The following is a 6,728-nucleotide window of genomic DNA, read 5'->3' as shown; positions in this document are numbered from 1 at the left end:
GGTGGCGGAAGACCCCCCCCCCCCCCTCCCCTTCCTGGGGGGGGTGGAACTTCCATATGGAACAGACGGAGGTGCTCGTCGGAAATTTTGAATTTAACCCCTAAAGGAGACCATCTGGGCGTGGCTCAAGCTTTTTGTGACCCCTAAAGAAGACTAATCTTGGCGTGGCTTAAGGAAATTTTGACCCCTAAAAACAAGTTAAAAAGAAAATTTGACTTCTGTTTCTCTTCGCGTAATTCTGTGTTTCTTCGCGGAACCCTAAACGAGACCTTGGCGGCTTAAACTATTAGCGCTTTGCCCGGGACACCCTAAGCGAGACCAAAATCCAAAATTTACACCCCTAAGCGAGACGACGAGCATCCCCGTCTGTTTCACATGGGAGCTTCCCGCTTCCCCCCCATCCCGGGCGGAAGACTCCCAAAACCCATGTCAAATCCTTACAATTAATTTGAATAACAGAAAGGTTTTAGTCAAATAAAGGTACAGTCAATTTGATGGTAAAGCTACAAAACTTACAGAAGTGTAGCGAGCAAGAGATGCCGTCGAGTGAAATAGCAGAATTCAAATGCTTGCTATGTAACAACCACATACCGACTGCTAAGTAAAGCATACATTCCAAACGCGAGTATAAATGCATAGGAAAAGTCAAGAACCAAGTGATCGGTAAAAATGGACGCTAAAAAAACTAGTAATTCGCAAAAACTGATGGAAAGGAACTTTATTTAAGTGTCAAGTCGTTCCAGCGCTGAAGCACTGACACAAATCAAGTCAAATGTTGGTTTTTGAGGAGAGGGGAAACCGGAGTACCCGGAGAAAATCGAACCCGGGCCACATTGGTGGGAGACGAGTGCTCTCACCACTGCGCCATCCCTGCACCCCAACTAATCATGTCGTATATTAGATATTCCTCGACATGATCAGACTTCCTTTGGACAATTAGATCTATCACAGCTGAACTTGGAGTTCAACTATGCAATAGTAAATTGTCCCAAATATGTATTTTAGAGCAACTAAAAGCTGTCGGAAATTCAGGCTTCAAAGGAAACTGTGTCATTATCATCCACTTAATTCACCACTCAAGCGTCCAAATCAAAAGCGCGTCATGATTCTTACTATGTAAGATTCTTCAAGTAACGAAACTCGGAAAAGCATTTTTTTTATTCCTGTAGCTCGAATATCATGCAACAAGAATTTAAAAAACTTTTTAAGGTAAAATAATCAAGTAGAATGGTCATGAGTTTCCTGTGCGGCAAAATTTCATTGGCCAAATAAATCAAAGCAACCGTTTACGACACGTACTGAGGATGACAGGTGTTTGCCATTTACGGCCAAAGATTCCCAGCCCCAGAAAGTTCCCATTGGAATGAAAACGGCAAGTTTGTCAGTTTGGCTTTCCTTGTTCGCGACCGCAAAACATTGCGAAATCTAAAGGAATTCTTTAATTAAGACGGAAAAACACCAAAATTTGCAAAAATACAATGCATTCCTCTTCAATTGTTCTCTAACCAGTTCCCTGACCAGTTTTAACCCTACCGAGCTAAAGACAACCTTTGTTAATGAAGGGGACATTGGGGTTTACGGTATTGCGGTATAGAGCTTTTTTTCATGCCGTGTTTCGGTAATTTAAATTTTTACGTGCGGTATCGCGGTATCATCTAGCCCGGCGGTTATGCGGTTTTTCATCATTTTGGCTGACGTTATTCGGTAAAAGAAGGTCCTTAACGGTTTTTGCGGTACCGTTCATTTGCCCTCTCCTGTCTCATAGAACTCTTACAGGTCGATACACTATGCAAAACAAAACATAGTAACGGTCACTAAGCTATAAAGGTCAAGAAGTAAGCTGTAAATTTGTAAAGTATATAAAGGTCGATTAAGGTTTTGCCATAATGGTAAATGATTACACAGTTTCTGACAGTTAATCTACGATGTGATTGTTTTTGTATCCAATGACAATGAGCCGTTTCGTTGAGTTTTCGATCTGTAAACCGGTAATTCGAGGTCTTCGAGGTCTTCTCACGTTTCCTGGTCTTTTCTCGGAATGGCTGAGGCTGCTCCAGATAAGGAGGTCATTATTGACTGTGTGGCTTTTTTTTATGATGAAGGCAAGGGGGGCGAACAGTATTGGAAGAAGAATTAGTTTCGATGCGCTGTTGCGAAAGGCGAAAACGCCTTGTGAAGTTGCGAGAGAAGATTTGGTAAGTTTGTTACATTTGTTATGCAGCGTGTACGATGGCTTGACGACCCTACACAGATTAACCTCAGAAGTCTCAGAATAGTCACACATTTAATTATGAAAGTCGTACGAGCCGAGCGCGTGGGAGGTTCTTTTTGTTTTCGAGCACGCAAGGTAAAATATATGATGGGAGTTTATAGACTTCCTGTATAACACTCAATATCAATCTCAAAATGGTTAATGTCGATAATGGTTTTGCGTGCGCTGACTTTGTCGAGGGTGGCCAATAAAGGTCGTAAAGGGGGGTTAACGGAGAATAAATTGGTCCTTTCACAATTCACGGGAAATAAAATCGGCCTTTCAGGTTTCACAAAAAAGAAGACATTTTTGACACCAATTTTCGTGATTTACGATTTTACGTTTGCTTTTGTTGTGTCATCTCTTGACAATCCTCATGCAAGTTCCGCAAGCTAGTAGTGACGAGGAAATTAAGGAAACTGCTGACGAAAGAGCGCCAATGCGTCAAGGGAAAATCGGAAGCTCAGCAAACTTCCTCCTTGGTGCACGATCTCGATTTGGAAGAGTTATTCGTTTCAATAATCGTTTATTGTACTGAAACATAACGAAAAACTAGGAAACTCAAGGTAAGAGGATTTTTATTCATTATAAGACCTCACACTACACTCCATTCTTTTTGTTTTGTATTCACCTACCAGAAGGTTGGACGAATGCAGTTTTCCTTTGGTGAAAAATAGCAAACAAGTTGTGAATACTGTGAATAACGTCACCTTCGAACTACCAAAATAACCAAAATAGGGGGACATATGTATATGTTACAGGTAAATTTGAAATTTAGGTTGAAATGATTCAATCTAGGTAAATTTAATTTTAAACTAAGTCGAAATTGTAAGTAGCAAACATCAACAAAAAGTCCATCAATTGTTAGCAAGTACGTGTAAATTGGTAAGTAAATCAGTAAGGAGATGTAGTGAGCGTACGTTTTTCATGAGTTAGTCTGAAAAAACGCCTTTGGTTGTTATTAAGTCTAAGCACTGATTTTTAATGGTTAGCATTAAGGTTGGGGTTAGGCATATTGTGCATGATAACTAATTCTGCTTTTTTTTATCTTAGAGCAGCAGAAAAACCTTTTAGAAGGTAGATTATTGAATGATGTACAGTTACTTGTACAAATGTAATTCAGTATAAACCCCCTTTGTAGTTATATAAGTACTTGAACTCAATTCAATTTTTTTTTCTGGTAGTCCACAAAGTTTGTAACCTTTATTAAACAGTCATTACTTGTATGTAGTTGAACAATGAGAAGTCATTTTCTTGTTTTAGCACCTCTTGTACATGTGTCAATGGTCAAGTGCCTTTTTGCATGCGGCAGTGAAACTTGCCGTTTTAGTTGTGTCTAATAACTCATTTATGTCTTCAGTAATTTGTAGTCTGTTTGGTGCGCATGCAATCCAAGTGTCGATAAATCCAAATTTGGTTACAACTTTCATAAATCGATTGTCTTTTTCAATTACTTTAGCAAGAAGTGTGTTTGGTTGTAATGGACTTTTGCCCACTTAACTAATTTTTCTTTTGACAAAGATGTTGATCATGACTTGGAATGAAATAGTATTGGGTTTGCTTGTTGTCATTTTTCTTGTTGTATTTTCTTTGTGTGTTTCTTGCTTTTTCATGTTGAGGTGTCCTTATCTCCTTTGTTGGCTTGATAAATGAATAACAAGCACGTTTAGGTTCTCAATCTTCTTCTTCTTCTGAATTTTGTGAAATGATCAATCATGTGGAGAATTCAGTTGAGTTTGAGATGACATGAACATGTACATGGTAAGTTTCTAAGGTTCATTAGGTCCATTTGCAAATGTGTTAGGAATTCTCTTGCTTGAATAGGGGCTAGCACAGGTTGTTTTTGCCTGCTGGTGATCGACTTTTGTTCTTCGTGTATCAAGCAGAGTGACACAAAGAGTTGTATTACCTCTTGGGATACTACTGATTCGTAGTTTCGCTTGATATACTTGTCAATCTTGTCTCTTCTTTGTGCGCAATATTCGAATAGGTTTGGCAAAGAACTTGGTGTAGCAATTTCTTTTCCATTCTTGGATAATATTTTGCCACCCTCCAGTTTCCATCCTTTTCTTTTGATAATTGATAAGTCTTGACTTGTCAGATTTGTTCTGTCCTTGCTGTCTTCATTACGTGTTTCTAATCACGTCACTGTTTTGTTGTAAAAGTTGTCGTCAATAAAAAGGGTTATTTTGCTTGCTTTTGTCTTTTTGGAAGCTTTAACTTCTCCCAATATGTGGTAGAATATCTCTGCATCAACACAACTTGTGTTAGCCATTTTACGAACCGTACAGGGCCACGCATTGCGCACGAGTAAACTAATGCATAACTTACTATGACCGAGAAGAGTCTGGGCCCTCTTTCACCAGGAGAAAAGTATTTGCTACTAAAATGAATGACGACTGCTTGTCCAAGTCCTGTGTGGTTTAGCGGTTAGCTACGGCAAAGGACTTGATACTAAGAGCTTTCAGTGGTGCCCAGTTCGAGACTCGGTAAGTGCAGTTCAAAGCGATTTTTTTTCTCTAATGTACACATTAGAATTGAATGGATCAAGGGCACATGAAGTAGTGATAGGTATGACGAATGGATCAGGGAATGGAAGGTTAAAGTGCCCCTGTGACCAAAAAATCAATTCATACTTGTCTTTGGATTTCAAAACTATGTTAACAAAACACTAAGTGACCCACGTTTTAAGCCTTGATTTCAAAAAGACACCTCTTTATTTTAACTGTAATTTTCCTACTTAATGGTCCGCCATTACTAACATTATGTTCTTGAGAGAGCTAGATCGAGGAGAAAATGACGTCAAAGGCTCACTAGTTTAAGGATGCAATACGCGTGTACGCCGCAGAATTAATATGCAGCACAGGGGTTTTGGGCTTAGCATATTATGTACCACCTCATTAGCATAAAAAGTGTACGCTAAGTCCGAATACACTACTGAAAATATTAACGTTCTCAGCTGTTTGCCGTTATGAAGACATTGCGTTGGAAGACAAAATTGCAGAGGTTTTTCGAAATTGAGAACTTGGGCAGTGAAACAAAAAAAAAAAATGATAAAAGAAAAAAATGCTCAAATAAATAACTTCACCTCCAAGGCTTGGGCGTGCCGCCTGTAAGCCAGAGGGAGAGAACAGACCAGGGAGAGACTAAAATGATAAAGAAGAAAATTGCTTAAATAGATAACCTCAGCTCCAAGGCTCGTGCGTGCCGCCTGTAAGCCAGAGAAATAGAAGAGGCTAAAATGATAAAGACAAAAATTGCTGAAATAGATAACTTTACCTCCAAGGCTCGGGCGTGCCGCCTGTAAGCCAGAGGAAGAGAAGAGACTAAAATGATAAAGACAAAAACTGCTTAAATAGATATCTATAACTCCTGTTGAAAACCGGAAACTAGTGTACACGAGCGTTTTAGTTTGATTGACATGTGACGGGAGACATATGCATGAGGAGAGAGTGGTGTAACCTGCGATCAGGCCCATTTTTAGCTTCGCCCATATGTTCTCTTATGTCGTCGCTCGCTAAAATTGGGCTTGACCAAAAGTCTTTTGGCCGACCAAACTCATGATCTGATTGGCTGTTGAAACGCCGGAAGTGAAAATGCCATCGTGATTGCGCGGAGCTCTCGCGAAGTCCTCGAGACTAATCCGCCATAAGTGTACGAAGAAATTTGCTCCCTTTTGTTCTTACAATGCCGTGGACGGTGCAACTTGATTTTATTTGTATAAATGGAGATATGCCATCTGAAATATCTCATAACTTGTCCAGAATCGGGTTTGAATCTCTGGAACGAGTGAAATTAGCGATTCCGTTGTTGAGCTCTGTGGCCATGGGGTTGAAAGTACTTTGGCACAAACTTCCCTGATGTTTTGAAAGCTAAATGGCTAGTTCTTTCAAATGGCAATGAAAGCCGATGCATATTGGTTTCCTGGATGAGACAAGGGACATATATATCAACAGGAGGAGATGCTGATAAAATCGCAAGTTACACGAATGCATGCATGTTTTGAATATCTGTGTATCAAACGGCTTTATTTATTGACTGTACATGACACGGTTTGTTTGCACACTTCATAATATTTCCAGTTGATTTAACTTAAAACTCACACTCCAGAAACTAAAATGGCATGTTTCCAGAGAGATCAATTGTACAACAATAAAAGAAACTTTGCGAGTCCATCTTACTGTTCGTACTCCATCAAAAACAGCCAAACGTATCATGATGTTACTGCGCTCAATTCTAGAAATACACTGCAACCGAAGATATTACCCGAAAAAATCACCAAAGAAACCTTCAGGGGCAAACACGTTAAAGGAATAATGTATTTCTTTTTTTTTCTTTAAAAATCTATTGCCAAACCGTCCAACGACAAAACGCTAGGTTATCTCAATTACAAATTAAGATGTCAAGCTTAACAGATTGCATATTCAGTGAAGTTCGGAGTGAGAGTTACACCGGCCTTTGCCGCAATATAGTCGTC

The sequence above is a fragment of the Montipora foliosa genome, chromosome 3 (assembly GCF_036669935.1).
Source record: "Montipora foliosa isolate CH-2021 chromosome 3, ASM3666993v2, whole genome shotgun sequence".
Lineage (NCBI taxonomy): Eukaryota > Metazoa > Cnidaria > Anthozoa > Scleractinia > Acroporidae > Montipora > Montipora foliosa.
This window is presented reverse-complemented; position numbering follows the sequence as displayed.